At 45.5% G+C, this 14,019-nt stretch overlaps 1 long non-coding RNA gene across 1 annotated transcript; it reads left to right on the top strand.

Annotated features, from left to right (window-relative positions):
• Nucleotides 1-5,144: 5,144 nt before the first annotated feature.
• On the top strand, nt 5,145-13,689 carry LOC139113677 (uncharacterized). Its single transcript, XR_011547740.1, has 2 exons — nt 5,145-5,425; nt 9,348-13,689. It is a non-coding gene; the product is annotated as an uncharacterized lncRNA (long non-coding RNA).
• The last annotated feature ends 330 nt before the right edge of the window (nt 13,690-14,019 follow it).

The following is a 14,019-nucleotide window of genomic DNA, read 5'->3' as shown; positions in this document are numbered from 1 at the left end:
AAATTTCAAAGTGCGCCAAAAAATAAATAAAGCCCACGCAAATAATAAACATTGCCGTGTCGGCGGTAAATTTCCGAATTTTTCCAAGGCTGATTACGTCCCGCATAAATTTGTTCGTGTTACCTCGTCCCGCTACGATAACAAATCGAAAATTGTATTCGCGGGTCGAAAGAAACGCGACAAGTTTGTATTGTATACTTAATTGCAATTAAGATCGCTGAAATGCAGAACTTTTCGAGAGAAAAATTCAGTCCGGCTCCTTTTCGAAAGCACCGCTTTCATTGTTGTACTTGCTATGTTATTACAAAGATGATTTAACGATCGTGAATAAATTTTCCGATACGGGTTATACAATATTTCATATTTTACAACTATAAATCACTGTATTCGTAAACGTGCGGTATTATTAGTTCTGAAACTGCGCCGACTTTGAAATAACTTATCAGCGGTCGTTCTATTTTTAAAACCACGAGCGCCGCGAAAGATTGCGTATATGCATAAAAAATGAGCATTGCACGGCGACATACGCGTATCCCTTTATCTTCTATTTATCAAAGCCTTTCGATAATTAACGCGGCACGGTATTCTTCGTAAAGAAAGAAAAAAAAAAAAGAAATAATTAGCGCGCGCAAATGATTCGACGATGACGGTAATTTCAAAACAGAAGCGTCGGGAATCAATATGCGACGGAGAAATCGCGTTGTGTCGAACACCTGCCTTGCAAACGCGCCGCCTTCAACGATCCCGACGATCGGGATGTCCGACGTGTGCGCGCGCGAAGTGCCGGCGAACGTAGCGCGTCTATGCGCATTCCGGCGTGCCCCTCATCTCATCGCGGTTAATCATCGCACGCCGGCGCGCGTCGGGACGAGCGTTAATTGTCATTCGCCGAGACTCGTAGATCATTAGCTCCTTTCAAGCCCGGTCGCGGTTAACGTCACGACGGCCGACGGCAAAGCGGCGGGGGGACATCAATACCCGCGCGCCCGGCCGGATCGAAAAGTGCAAGCTGTAAAGCGGCGAGCTCGAGGGTCGTTAAACGTGGCCGACCGCGAGATCGTTCCGCGTCTCGTCGCGGACTTACTTTTGAGAGATCCCGCTTCTTCCCGAACGATAGCGAAAACGGGGCGGGGGAGATGAAAAGAGGAAAAAAAAAAAAAAGGGAACCCGTGCCCGCCCGCTATACCAAGATCCCGATCGGATCTGCCCTGTCAAAACGCGATTTCGCACGACTGGCGGAGAGATAAATAATTTAGTCGTTGATACTTTATATCCTGCAACTTGACGTCTCAGGAACGTTTCCCCGTCACTTAGCGGCAGAATGAAAACGGATAGATCTGCATAAGTATTTCGCAAACGAACACGCGGTGCAAAACTTATTTCACCCGACGATGAATAATTTATCTAATTGTAAGTCGACTTCACACAAGCTTTAATTAATATTTATGCTACGGCCGTCGTTTAATCAGATCGCGTACGAATGCGATGATAAAAACTGTATTTGTTTTGTTTTGGGCGTTAACGGGATTGCCTGACGACACGGAGACTGACTGAGATTACGATCGCGCGGTTCAATTAATAAAACAAAAAATGCGAAAAATCATAATAACTGCGTACGAGCACTTGAGGATTTTCAGGTAGCAGAGCGTGGAAATGAAATACCAACGAAATTTACTGCCTCAGAGCTATCCGGACAACCGTGGGCGGCGTGCGGAACGCGACGGGGTTCTGAGGAACGAGCTGCGTTTAGTCTCGTTGAAACGATGCGACTCCGCGCGCTACCTTCTCGGCACACAAAAGCGAAATATCTCACAGGCGACCTGCATCTCGTCGAGCGCGAAAGGCGGAAGTTTAAGCACGATGCATTAATTTACGCCAATTAGGACACCGGCAGTAAACTGCGAGCGCGTACTCGGTACGTCGCGCTAATTCGAATCAGATACGCGAGTTAATCGTTTTTAATTCCCCGGCGCGCTTTATCGTGTTTCAATGGGCGCCACCCTATTAAATTTTTCTATCCGCGTATCAAACAATATAATCGAATTTTTTTTTTTTCCCTCCCTCCCGCGAAAACGTGGAACTCCAGTTATTTCGTAGCCCCAGAGCGATTAATGCAGGTGATACACGTATCGAAGAGTACTTTTCTCAATTTTAATTTAGTCGGACGAGGGCCTGTGCGAAACGTTACACGTGAATCAATTTGACGGAACGGCCACAAGAGAGGAGACGCGGAATTACTAAATAATTGAGGCTAAGACTTGTCTCCGGCCTGCCGTTTTTTCTCTCCGCCGCCGACGCTTCGGGCACGACAAAGGGCTTTTCACGAAATCTCCGAGGTACGCTTTCTTTGTTAAGCACTCGAGGAGACATCTGTTATTTTCCGAGATTGTATCACTTTCAATGAGCGAAGCGCGTTCGTTTCTCCCTTCGTCTAAAAATAATGGTGGCTATCGTGTGCTTCCTCGAATAAACATGCAAGTTGAAGCGGCGCAGAAAAGTTCAAACATTGTAAAATACGGCTCTCCTACTGTCGTACAAAAGCATTTCTGATGAAAAGTAATTTAGCGTACTTCTCATAATGTCCTTTTAAAAATTATAGACGCTGCTTACAAACGAAATAATAAGAAACAATATACATGCGCCCGTTTATTTTATTTATTTTTTTTTATCTCTCGTCCCTCTTTCTCTGCACTTCGTTCAAATATAAATAATTATAAAAGAAAAAAAAAAAATTATTAGCGCACGGAACAGAAGAAATATTAAAATTACAATCTGAAGAAGTTCACGTTTAAGCAAGATAACGTCTAATTGCAAATATTTTAGTCAAACAATGAAAGTGCGGAATACAATCGCAATCAAAGATGTGCCCACCGAGCGTCCGTCTCGCTTTATTTTAAATGTAGTCGCGCAATTTTCATCGTCCAGGGTGTAGCTTTAAATATAAGTGAAATAAAACGAGATCGAGACGTGAATAGAGATGAAGAGATCTGTTGCGCGTTTGGAAAATCGAAGGTGCGATAAAAGGCGCCGCGAAGATAAGAGAGAAAGGGAGACGAGACTTCGCACACTTTCAGTTAAACAGAGCCGATATATTCTGCTTGTAATCGACAGGTTTTTTCGCGATCATAATGAGGTACTCGGGCGTTAACAGCACCATTGTGCCACACGCAATTTGTAGCTAACCGTCGCCCCGTGCCGCGCGTTCAAGTTATTACATCTATTTCGGTTTATTACAGCTCTCTATAGATACTGGAAGACGATCTCGCGGAGAAAATTCGCCCCTCTGTCAGTTCTAGGCAAGACGTTTCCGCGTTTATTAGGTAAAAGCAGTGAGAATCTCGTAATCGGATAAATTAGAATAAAATGCTTAAACCGACAAAAGCCTCAAACCGACAGAATATTGCATGAGAATTGATGAATTTTCCGTCGGACGTGTTCTAATTGCGTGAATACATAAAATAGTTTGAATCTACATGCCATTTATTTTGCGGCAAGAACACTTCAAAGGTTTTACATATTAAACATTATTTAAATTACAATTACAAGCAAATATTAATTACGTAAAATACGCTTTGAAAAAGAAACAGAGGATAAAAAATTAATAGCTACGAAAAGCAATGTAATTTTAGTTCATTATATTCTTAAATACTCGCTTGACCGCGCATACTATATGTATGAATGAGAAATATAATTTTATTGTTTCAAAAACTTCAATTCAAACAAACCGTATAGAAAGTTAAATATTATTATAATATATTATAAAAATATCGCTCCAGGCAATATATTAATCTCTCGGGATTTTTCTTTTTTCTTTTTTCTTTCTTTTTGAGTCAGATAATTGACGATTAGCTGAAGATAAATTTCGAAGAATTTTAAACTTTAAATTAAACAATTATACAATTATTTGTAAAGCGTTAGCTTTAGTCTTAACGTTTGGACGAGTCATTTCTTTATTGCAAGACTGAATGCAAATTAAACGTACCGTGTCGAGAATGGCCGTGGTCAGGCCGGATCCAGCCACCAGCTGAAAGCACAATCCGCGACGGCGTTGCTCCGTTCACGGCACTTTCTTGGCGCGGGTTTTGTTGATCGGAGTTACCACGATCCTCGGCTCGCCGGAACTTGAGGGGGAATCTCAAGAAATCAGCTGCCGACGAATTGGTACGCCGCGACTCAAATGGCCGATCTCACTGACACACTACAAATTCGCACAATTTAACGAGAGTACATCGAACCTTGCTGTCAGATGAGAATTCACACTATTCGGACAGTAAAACGAGGGTTGCCGCGGTCAGCTTTCAAATTAGGCGCGACGCCGTTGGTGTCGACGGATCCGAGGCCGCGTCAGCGTCGTGGGTACTCGCGAGATAATTGGCGTGGGCGACGGGCGCGCGAACGACGTTGTCAATACGCCGTGCACCGCGTTGCGAAAGAGATCAAGAACATCCAGGGGCTGTCTTCACGGTGTCTGTCGGCACGGGCGGTGGACGCGCGGCTTCTCGCGGTTTATCGACGTTTATTGCGCCTGGCTGGCTGCGGATGAGTTGCCTGCGAGCAACCGGAATGCAGTTGAACGCGCGGCGTCGGTGGAGAGGAAAGAAGCACGTGCCCGACTCCCAAAACAGGGGTGCAGTGACGCGTCGCTGCTGCGGTGCGCGGCGCCCGATTGACCACCAGAGTCTGCCTTCCCGCATGCGGAGATCGCTGCCGCACGATTTTGGCGTCCCCACCCCTAAGCGTGTTCCCTACATCATATACACCATCTCCCTTCGGTTGGCGTTGTCCCTGCTCTCTCCTGCCGCGCCTCCACGCCGTCTCCGTTCCTCATTCTTTTCTCCCCCCGTTCTCGGTCTTCCTCTCTCCTTCGCGTTCGGCGCGAGCGTAGTCGGCCAGGCAGTTGCCTTGCCTCCAGGCAACGTTGCCCCTGACGAGGCTTCTCGGCCAGGACCAGCACGACATAGCGTGCATCTGGGTGGAGCCATGTCGGCGATGGCGTGGCGGTAACCCGTCGCACTCGCTAACCGTCGACAGTGGGGATAAACCGCAATTGTGCAGCGCGGCTCGGCATCGCGCAACTCGGCTTGGTTCCCTGAAGGATCTCGCTTGCCTCACCACGATCACTGCTGCTGGACGGGGGCGGCGCTTGCCGTGGGCGGGTGTTCCGTCGGATCGAGAGAATCCCGACGACGCCATTGTTTTCGGCGCGCGACGCGGAAGGCACGGCGCGTGCGAGATCCACGCCGACGCCCGGCGTCGCGACGCCACTCTCGTACGCAACGCCGTCGCTGACGCCGTCGTTACCGTTCACCCGTCGTCGTCACCGTCGTCGTCGTCGTCGTCGTCGTCGCCGTCGTTCAGCGACTCATCTCTCTCCCTGTCCGCCACCGTCGACCTGTACCTCGCGGATTTTTCTCACGCCGCCGAGGTAAGTCCGCCACCTTCAACACACGTGAGTGTGTGAAAAAAATGCAGAAATCCAGTATCCCTTCGTCCCACGCGAATTTTCCTTCTTTCCGCATGTTCGAGTATTCTCTCTTGCTTGCTGCTTCCTTCCACAATTCGTACCGAACCATCGCCCCTAATTAGAATATATTGATCGTTCATCTCGTAGCTTGCTGTACCCTTAAATCCCGTTTGTCACGTCCAACAAAGTTTATTAAATTTCTACTGATTTCCTGATTGTGCACTTTCCACCGCGGGATATCAAATTAACGATTGAATTATTGTCGGCCTCTTTTTCGTTAAGATTAACGTCTCTTTCGTTTTCACAGTCTATCACTTCGTCACTCGGCCTCTTATAAGATAATGTCCTTTATAAGATAATGCGATAGATTTTAATTTATGAATTTCGCACGATTTTCTTCACGAGCTGCCGTGCATAGTTCGCGCGACGGACAAGAACGGTTTGACACGGATGAACGTCAGATTTGACATCCCGACGCCGCTTTCACGCGTAGCGTCCATCACGACCGTCGTAATCCACCTTCCGATTTATCTGCCTTCGACGACCTATCAATTTTATTTTATTTCTCTCTCTTTTTAATTTTTTTATTTTTTTTTTATTTCTCTTCTTTCTCTATCTCGAATCCGTCTGCATGCGCAATCGCGTACGTGCGCGAGCATCGGTGTCGGTACATTTTGTCCAACCCTCTTTTGTTGCACCCCCCTTGTCCCGAATCCCCCTGCCTTTATTTTATCTTTCGCGTTTCCTCGGTCCACACACATAAGCGTGGGTTGACATAAGAGGGAACGCCACGGGATTCCACTAAAAGAACTCACTCTAATGAGAGATAATGGCGGCTGCGTATAAAAAAAAAAACCCGGCGTTTGCTCTTTCTTTGAGAATTAGCGAGCGTTTTAAAGCGATTACTTCACATACAAAGCAAGTCGCACGAAGCGGCGTATTAACGTAGAATTAGAGCGAACGCGCATTTTCGAAACGCGTGTCTGACAAATGACGTTTACCGATGGTTGGGCGCTGGAAAAAAAAAAGAAAAAAAAAGAGAGAGAGAAATGTTTCTTTTATAACTCATTTTGTGGTGTTTATCGTGTAATTTACGGGATTGCAAGAATTATTGTTTCAAAGTAAAACGTTGTAAAAGATAACAGAGCTGTGGAGATTGAAAGAAAAAAATGTTTTGCATTAATTAGCTTCGTGCATAGAAATAAAGTACATAAATTAAAATCAAATTATACGTAATCTTCATCGGCGGTTTAATTTTGATAAATAACGCTTATCAGACGAAGTAGATTATTTTGGGGCGGAGAACGATTTTCATGAGAGATTGAAAGAAAAACGTCTTTATGAAATCCGTGATTGGTCGTTGGGGGAATTGACACAAGTACTAAGTAATCGAGAGGCCAACCCCTTCGCTTAAAATAAATAGCGTAAGAGAGTCGAGATACCTTTGCCCGGCCGGATGGAACAGGTGGGTCCAATTAAGCGCCAATTACCTGCGTGCTTAGCTCTTTCTCGTCGATGCGGCAATCGGCGCGATTAACGACGCACTCGGGAGAAATAACGCAGTGTAAAAAAAAAAAAAAAAAAAAAAGAGGAAAGAAGAAAAATGCAACGTGAATACATTGTGAGCCGTAGAGAAAGTTGCCCGCGGACGCATCCGACCAAATTATTCCGATCGTTCGTCGCATCGCGCGCAAAGTTCGTCGCCCGCAAAAAACTCGTCGGCTACCAATTATTTTTATATTCGCAAAGCGCATGTGTTGGCGCCAATTATTCATACCAATCATAACTTTGCGTTAGCGGTATTAACGACGAGGAATTGATTTTACAATACAATTTGTTCCACACTGTTCCCTGCCATTAGCAACGTGCGGATAAAAATGGAAAACCGTATCGCTTTGACGTAATTGCCGTAGTAAAAAGAATTAGAAATCGTAGAAGGTATTCGTTTTTTTTTTATTTTTATTTTTTTTTATTAGCGCCTAATTATCTTCTATTTCGAAAAACTTCGAAATACGAACGAAACGTCTCTCGTTCTCGACGCTTAAATATGTGTATTCGAGCGATACGCTATTAATCGGTGAGACGTGCTTTGAAGATGAGAATCGAGGAACATGCCGAATACGTCGACGCGCGCGGGTTGCTTGACGAAAATTCGATAGGACTTGAAAGTGGTCCTCGGAACATTCGAAAGGAAAAGAATTACAATTAATAAAAAATGATCGAATCTTTCGGCAAAAAAAAAAAAAAAGCAGAATTGACTCGGTCTTACTCTTCGTCTGTTTTTATTTTCAAAATTTGCGCAAGCGGCACTCTAATCAAGTTGCAAAGATTCTTAGCTTTGCTGCCGCTGAATTAACTTTTTTGCTTGTACCAATATTTTTCTTAAATTCATGATAACTTGATTCGCGTCGTTCGTAAAGTAAATACATTATTTTACAGCAAAAAGCGAAATTTTCTCGAGATATCTTCAACGTGCCACACGCTCGTTACGATCCGCGGAGTTTCAGAAATGATATCGCACTCGGCGATAAATGCCGCGAGGAGCAGACGAGAGCCGTCAGGATAATAACGTCTTTATATGCCGCAGGCTCCGCGTTAATATTACCGCCAGCTAGGCGTCGCTCTGGTGATAGCCGTGAAACATGCGGCAGCAAGTCGCTGTCAAAGTTCGGTAGCATGCCTTTCGACACGGTCCTCGTGTACCTTTCGGCTTTAGCCGCCGCATACAATTGGATTTATCAAGCCCGCCGTCGAGACACGACGAATCCCCATATGCCGCGTTTGTCCGCGAAGTTGACTCTTCGGATAATTATCGGCGCAGAACTAAATTAATCAACGACCACCATAGATCTTCTTATCGGGACGCCGCGCTGTAGAGTTTCTCGTTCTACCTTGCTCGCGTCATTTTTTTTTTTTTTTTCTTTCGCGGCATCATCGTTCGCGAACACGCAGACTTCGCTTTCGGCCTATTATTCTGCCGAATATTCCGCAAAACAACCGGCGCTTAGTGGTATTTTTAATCGAACCGATTTCATGCGCAACGGTGTTATTCGAACGTTTAACACGAACAGAATACTATCGAGGCCGCATTGTTGGCAGCATTTTCATCCGAAGCATTTGCAATTCCTCTTTATTGCCTTTCGGCTTATCCGGATTGCGCCTCGCGCATTTACGAGTTGTATTTCATCCTGATAATCGCCATTAAGTTAACGAACTGCAATACGGGCATTTGAACGCATGGAACACGCGGATTAACGTACATTAATAAAATTATCCGTGTGAACAATGGATTATGCGCTCGCGGGCTTTAAATGTCTCGTTCCGCGACAAAAAGAGACCGGCGCAATGTGATTATCGGGACAAAAAAAAATTTAACGCGGGACAAAGATACGCCGCGGAGAATAATAATTACAATTTGCGAGTAATTGATTTAGCCACGTACGTATAATAACAGCAGGGCTAGCGATCGAACGATTTGCTACAAATGCGATATCAGCTTTTGCTATGCTCATTATTAAAATAAAAAAAAAAAACAAAAAAAAAATATCGGGAATGTGTAAAACCACATGTAAATTACATATATCCAGCGGCGTTTCCTCCAAAACGGCAACGAACGCAAAAGCATTTCGAATATCCAGCAATATTTCATTAGCCCACTCGTGTAGAAGACGGTGTATTAAACGTGCCTTGATGTATCGGCGCTCTTTAAAAAACCAACTTTGTCAGAACATAGTTACCCTCGCGGAACTTGCGTCGTAACGTATCGGATTACTCTCGCTCGCGTTTGCCCTTCTGCGAGCTGCGCCGGCTACGCGGAAGCGTGTACGGGGGCCCGTATCCCGTAAACGGGCGCTAGGTGAATTTTATTATTCTCTGATTTCAGGCTTCGGCGCCCGGCGACGAAAGACCCGGGCGCGGCAAGTGCATCTCTCTCTCTTTGCGGCAAACGCCGCGGTGCCCCGACATCGCGGTGTAATCAGACACCGGGGGGCACGAGGGGCATGGCGCGGGAGGGAGACGCGGAGAGACGTAAACGTAATTGGAAACATCCGAGAGGGAGATTCGCCACGCTTCTGATCCGCGCCGCGGTTCCGCCTGTTCCCGTTCTCCCAATCTCCCTTCGGGCCGTTCGCCGTGGCGCAAGCGTCACATCTCTGCTTTTTCTCGCGTCGGCTGGATAACGATAGCTCGCGGGAATATATCGTTTCTCTGGGAAAAAAAAAAAAACTTATTTCGCGACGTACCACGACGCCGACCGAATTCGACGTTGGAAGAATTGCGTTCGACCGGTTAAAAAAAATTGTACGATCGGCACTAAAAGCAAGAGACGAATGCGCGCTATAATTACACGATTTTCTGGTTATTAATATGTTTATCTTTTTTATGCAACACAAAGATATGTTATATTTACGCGAGATTCCTTACGAACGCGGAGGGAAAAGCTGCTTTCTTTGTGACGGCGTTTACAATTACGTACGTGCGGCTTTGTAAATGGCAGGGCGCGCGCGCCACGCATGATTAAGCAGAGCCCGGCGATAATGCGCTGCGTGCGGCTCTCCGGCGTAAAGAAGGTGTAAATACCTCCCGATGATTCCTCGTAGGATCGAAGCGGGATCGCGCAAAGGGAGCCGACACGGAGGCGGCTCCTTTCTCGTCGATAGTTTCAATGGAGAGTTTTTCTCATAGAGCTAGTCCCTCTCCTCCCTTCACCCCCTTCCCCGTCACGCTCTCTCTCTCTCTCTCTCTCTCTTTCTCATCTCTTGCTCTCACTCTTTTCTCCCGTTTCCCCTTCGTGCCGTTGTACGCGTGTACACGGAGAACGATAAAAAAGACGAGATCTCAAAAGGTACGCGGAGCACCGCCTCTGATGAATGCCGCAACCAGTTGGCCACCATGTTTTCCCTCCGCTGGTGTGTACGCCCTACTCTCCGAAACATCCCCTGTGCCGCGTTCCCTCCGTGTGCCGCCGACTTTCCAACCCCTCGCAAAACCGCGATTGAACCCTTGTACATTCAGCGCGTATACTGCGTACTGCGGCGTCCAGAGCTGATTTTACGTGCGCTTTGTAAGCGCCGGAATGGGTAACTTTTGCAGTTATCGAACAACGCTACAGAAATGTGTACTGACAAATTGGATTGCCGTCCAATGATTTTAAAGCGCGAACGAAAGATCAGACGCATCGCGAAAGGCTTGCGCACGCTGCATTTGTTTCAATACGTGATTGAGAAAAAATTATGATTTTTTTCTTTTCAACGATACTTAAACACGTAAAAATGATTTGAACAGTAGTAAGATGATAACCAATATTCCTCAGAACAATTGTATCGATACCTACGAAGTAACAATATATTATCGTACTCAGTTTAAACGCAACGTTAAAGACGCAGCCTACGAAGAAAGAGCGCTTTTCGATCCCGTTGGTTCATATCGAATTCGGCGCGTACACAAGATGCACGGACAGAGGAAAAGAAGCAGAAGGAAGAACGAAGGAAGAAAAAAAGAGAGAGAAAAAAAAAAAAAAAAGGGAAAACGCGGGTAGGACAAGAAAGAGAAAGCTGATAAACAAACTGCCAAGGATCGCGGCACTTTAATCTTCCTTTGAAGGCATCGGCCGCTCTTTGCGGCGTTGAATGAAAAGAGAACAGAAGGGAGGGGATTCGAATTCACCCCGTCTCCTCTCCCCCTCTTCCGTGCACTCGACCCCGCGACTCATTATGGCAACATGCGGTAAGTATGCTCGCGCTTAAGTCTCGTACCCTTCGGGCGAGGGTTGCCCCTAGACAGCGTCGGTATTAGTTACACGTATATAAGCGCCCGTCGCAAAAAGCGGTGGTCGAAGGCCCAGAACACGACAGAGGTACACACTTTACACGGCACTGTCGAAAACCGTCGGGGCCGGGTCAGGGTGGAGGAGAGAGCATCCCTTATTTCGCGGCGGCTCGTTGCACGGATCGGCGCATCCGAATGGTATCCACTCCCTTGATCCAGGGGTTCCAGGTGGTTCCTTTGCCCCTTCCCGCCTTCCGGACATACTCTTAAAAATTAAGCATCGTGGATACTAAGCCGATGGTACGCGCGTTTCACAGCTGCGGCGCGATAGAAACGGCCAGCGGCAAGCCTCGCCTTGTGTCTCCACCTTTTGTCCCTTTTGCTTCATTCGTTATTGTATTTTCTTAATTCTAGCAGTTTAGCCGTGGACGTGGAAATATATTCAACGTAATATTCGATTTAATTTATATAAATTGACTTTACGCAAAACACAGTTGGATTGATAAATAGCGAATTTATGTAATTAAATATAATTTGTAGAAACTCTTAAAGAATATTAAAAAAAAAAAAAAAAAAAAGAAAAAGTTTTGTAATAATGCCGAACAGTTCGTATAAAAAAAAAAGTACCGCAGTACAATTTGAAATATATTTTTTTGCTGATTACTTCTCTAAAAACGAGATCTATCTAGAGGAGAGATGCTCTCGCAAATCCATCAGTCTTTCGCAGTTGAAATTTGTCGCCGAGAGCTCGTAACTTTTCACAAGAAAGCTCGCGCCGGGACTTGAAGTTTTACAACTCGAAATAAACCTTTGTACAGTATCCTTTATGCAATTTATATACGAAATAATTTTTCAAGAAAAGTACTCGAATAAATATTCGCGAACATAACGTTTCTGCCGCATAAGCAAAATTGTAAATTGAATTATATTGAATCACAAACGTTAGACGTGCATGCGAATTCCGTTCAGTCTGTCGTTTACTCGGGGTAACAATTTAGCGCTTAAGTTCTCAGAGAGTGTGATCAGGTAAAGGAAGAAGAGCCGCAGCAGTGGCGGTACAGGACCGAAAGATAATCCTGACGGTGATGGCGACCGGTGCCGACGTGATGGGACTTACCCCACCCCTCGCGCGGAGTGCCGCCAACCCCTCGAAGTAAGAGGCAACGATACCGCCGAGGTCTGAAAGGGCCGCTGCGAATAACGCGCTTACGCGCGATCATCCGACCGCGAGTCTCGATGCCCGTGACAGATCGTGCCGCGGCGGCCTTGTGAATATCGCGGGACTAAAGCTCTGCGCTAAAGAGCGAAAAGGGCGGAGGGAGGGCACTAAGTCTTTCGTGGATGGCCGGGCGCGCGCACCGCCCGGCGACAATACGGTGTAGATTACTTTTCAGAATGGGCGGCGTGACGTAAACACGCTCCGGCGGTTTTTTCTTCGCGGACAATGCCTATGTTTGCCGACACAATTTGTCTCGGGTTTAGGCGCATCGGCATAAATGCGTGCGCCTAGATACCTAGATGTTGAACGATGCATGGCGAGCTTCGGAAACCTTCACTTTTTTGTCGCTTATAATGACGAACGTTAAACTTTTTTCTGGCGCATTATTGAAGCAAATAACGCGTGATAGATATACATTTTTTGCAGTTTTTTTTCTCTCGCCGCGGAACGTATAAAAAAAAATTATTTTGCTGCGATACAGTTCTGTTTTGTATATATTAATTTTGTCCTTCTAATTTCGTATTTTCTCGGTATTAAATAGTTATTCTACTACTTCAGCCTCTTAGAAATGCAGCAGTAGTAGAGCCGGTTTGGTAGCTACGAGAACTCATTATACTACGAGTAATATTACCTCACGTGGCATAATATTAACGCGGCCGTCTCAAGAACTTGGAAAAGGGTCGAGCAGCGCGCCGCGATCGAGATTGATTTGATCTACCGCCGACAGGGTGGCAGGCGAAATGATATGCCCTGAATATTGGGGTCTGATGAAGGCTTCTCAAATGTCGTGTCGGACTCGGACAGCGAGCCACAGAAAGGAAGAAGAAGAGGCCGGAGGAAACAAAGAAGGAAAGTGAGAGAAAGAGAGAAAGAGACTTGATTGAAATAGAATAGGAGACTAAGCGAGAAGGACGCATTCCTAGACAGCTTACCAGAATAGTCTAGCCGCATCGGCTGTCGCACGTTTTCTCATAACCCAAAGGTAGCGGATTTGTTTCTTTCTCTTATCTGATCTTAGAGCAAAAGCTCCTTGCTTGCAGGTCGCGACCCTGCCGCACAAAGCTACTCCGAAGACGCAACGTCTCTAACATCATCTTTGGAGAAATTGAAATCGCAAGTAAACTCTGTGATACTACACTCCACTTTTTACTGTTATTTTTAATAAAATTAAATATTTTCAGATTAATTAATGTTTTATTGTATTTGTAGAAATACGCAATAAAACTTTTATGGTTGAGACATTAGTATTTTTTATGATTTAAACGAAAGATACGACGATCCCGAATGCTTACTATCAAATAACGATTTATTTTATTATCCCGATCTGTTAAAGTGATCGGAGCGACGCGCCTATAAAACACAACACTTATCTGAATCCTTAACGTTAAGTGGGTGAGTACGCTGATATTTATGGAGTACTGATTACATCGTATAATAGCAAGTCGAATCACTGGGCGCGCTCCCCCAACGCATAGATCCCTCTTCCATTATAGGGAGCCAGCCGAGTGTGAAGTATTATCATACAAATATAATCCTCCCTCGCTTCCATTCGAAGAGAAATAATATT

The sequence above is a fragment of the Cardiocondyla obscurior genome, linkage group LG03, assembly GCF_019399895.1.
Source record: "Cardiocondyla obscurior isolate alpha-2009 linkage group LG03, Cobs3.1, whole genome shotgun sequence".
NCBI classification, from domain to species: Eukaryota; Metazoa; Arthropoda; class Insecta; order Hymenoptera; family Formicidae; genus Cardiocondyla; species Cardiocondyla obscurior.
The sequence above is the reverse complement of the archived record's forward strand: the minus strand, read 5'-3'. Positions and strand labels throughout refer to the sequence as shown.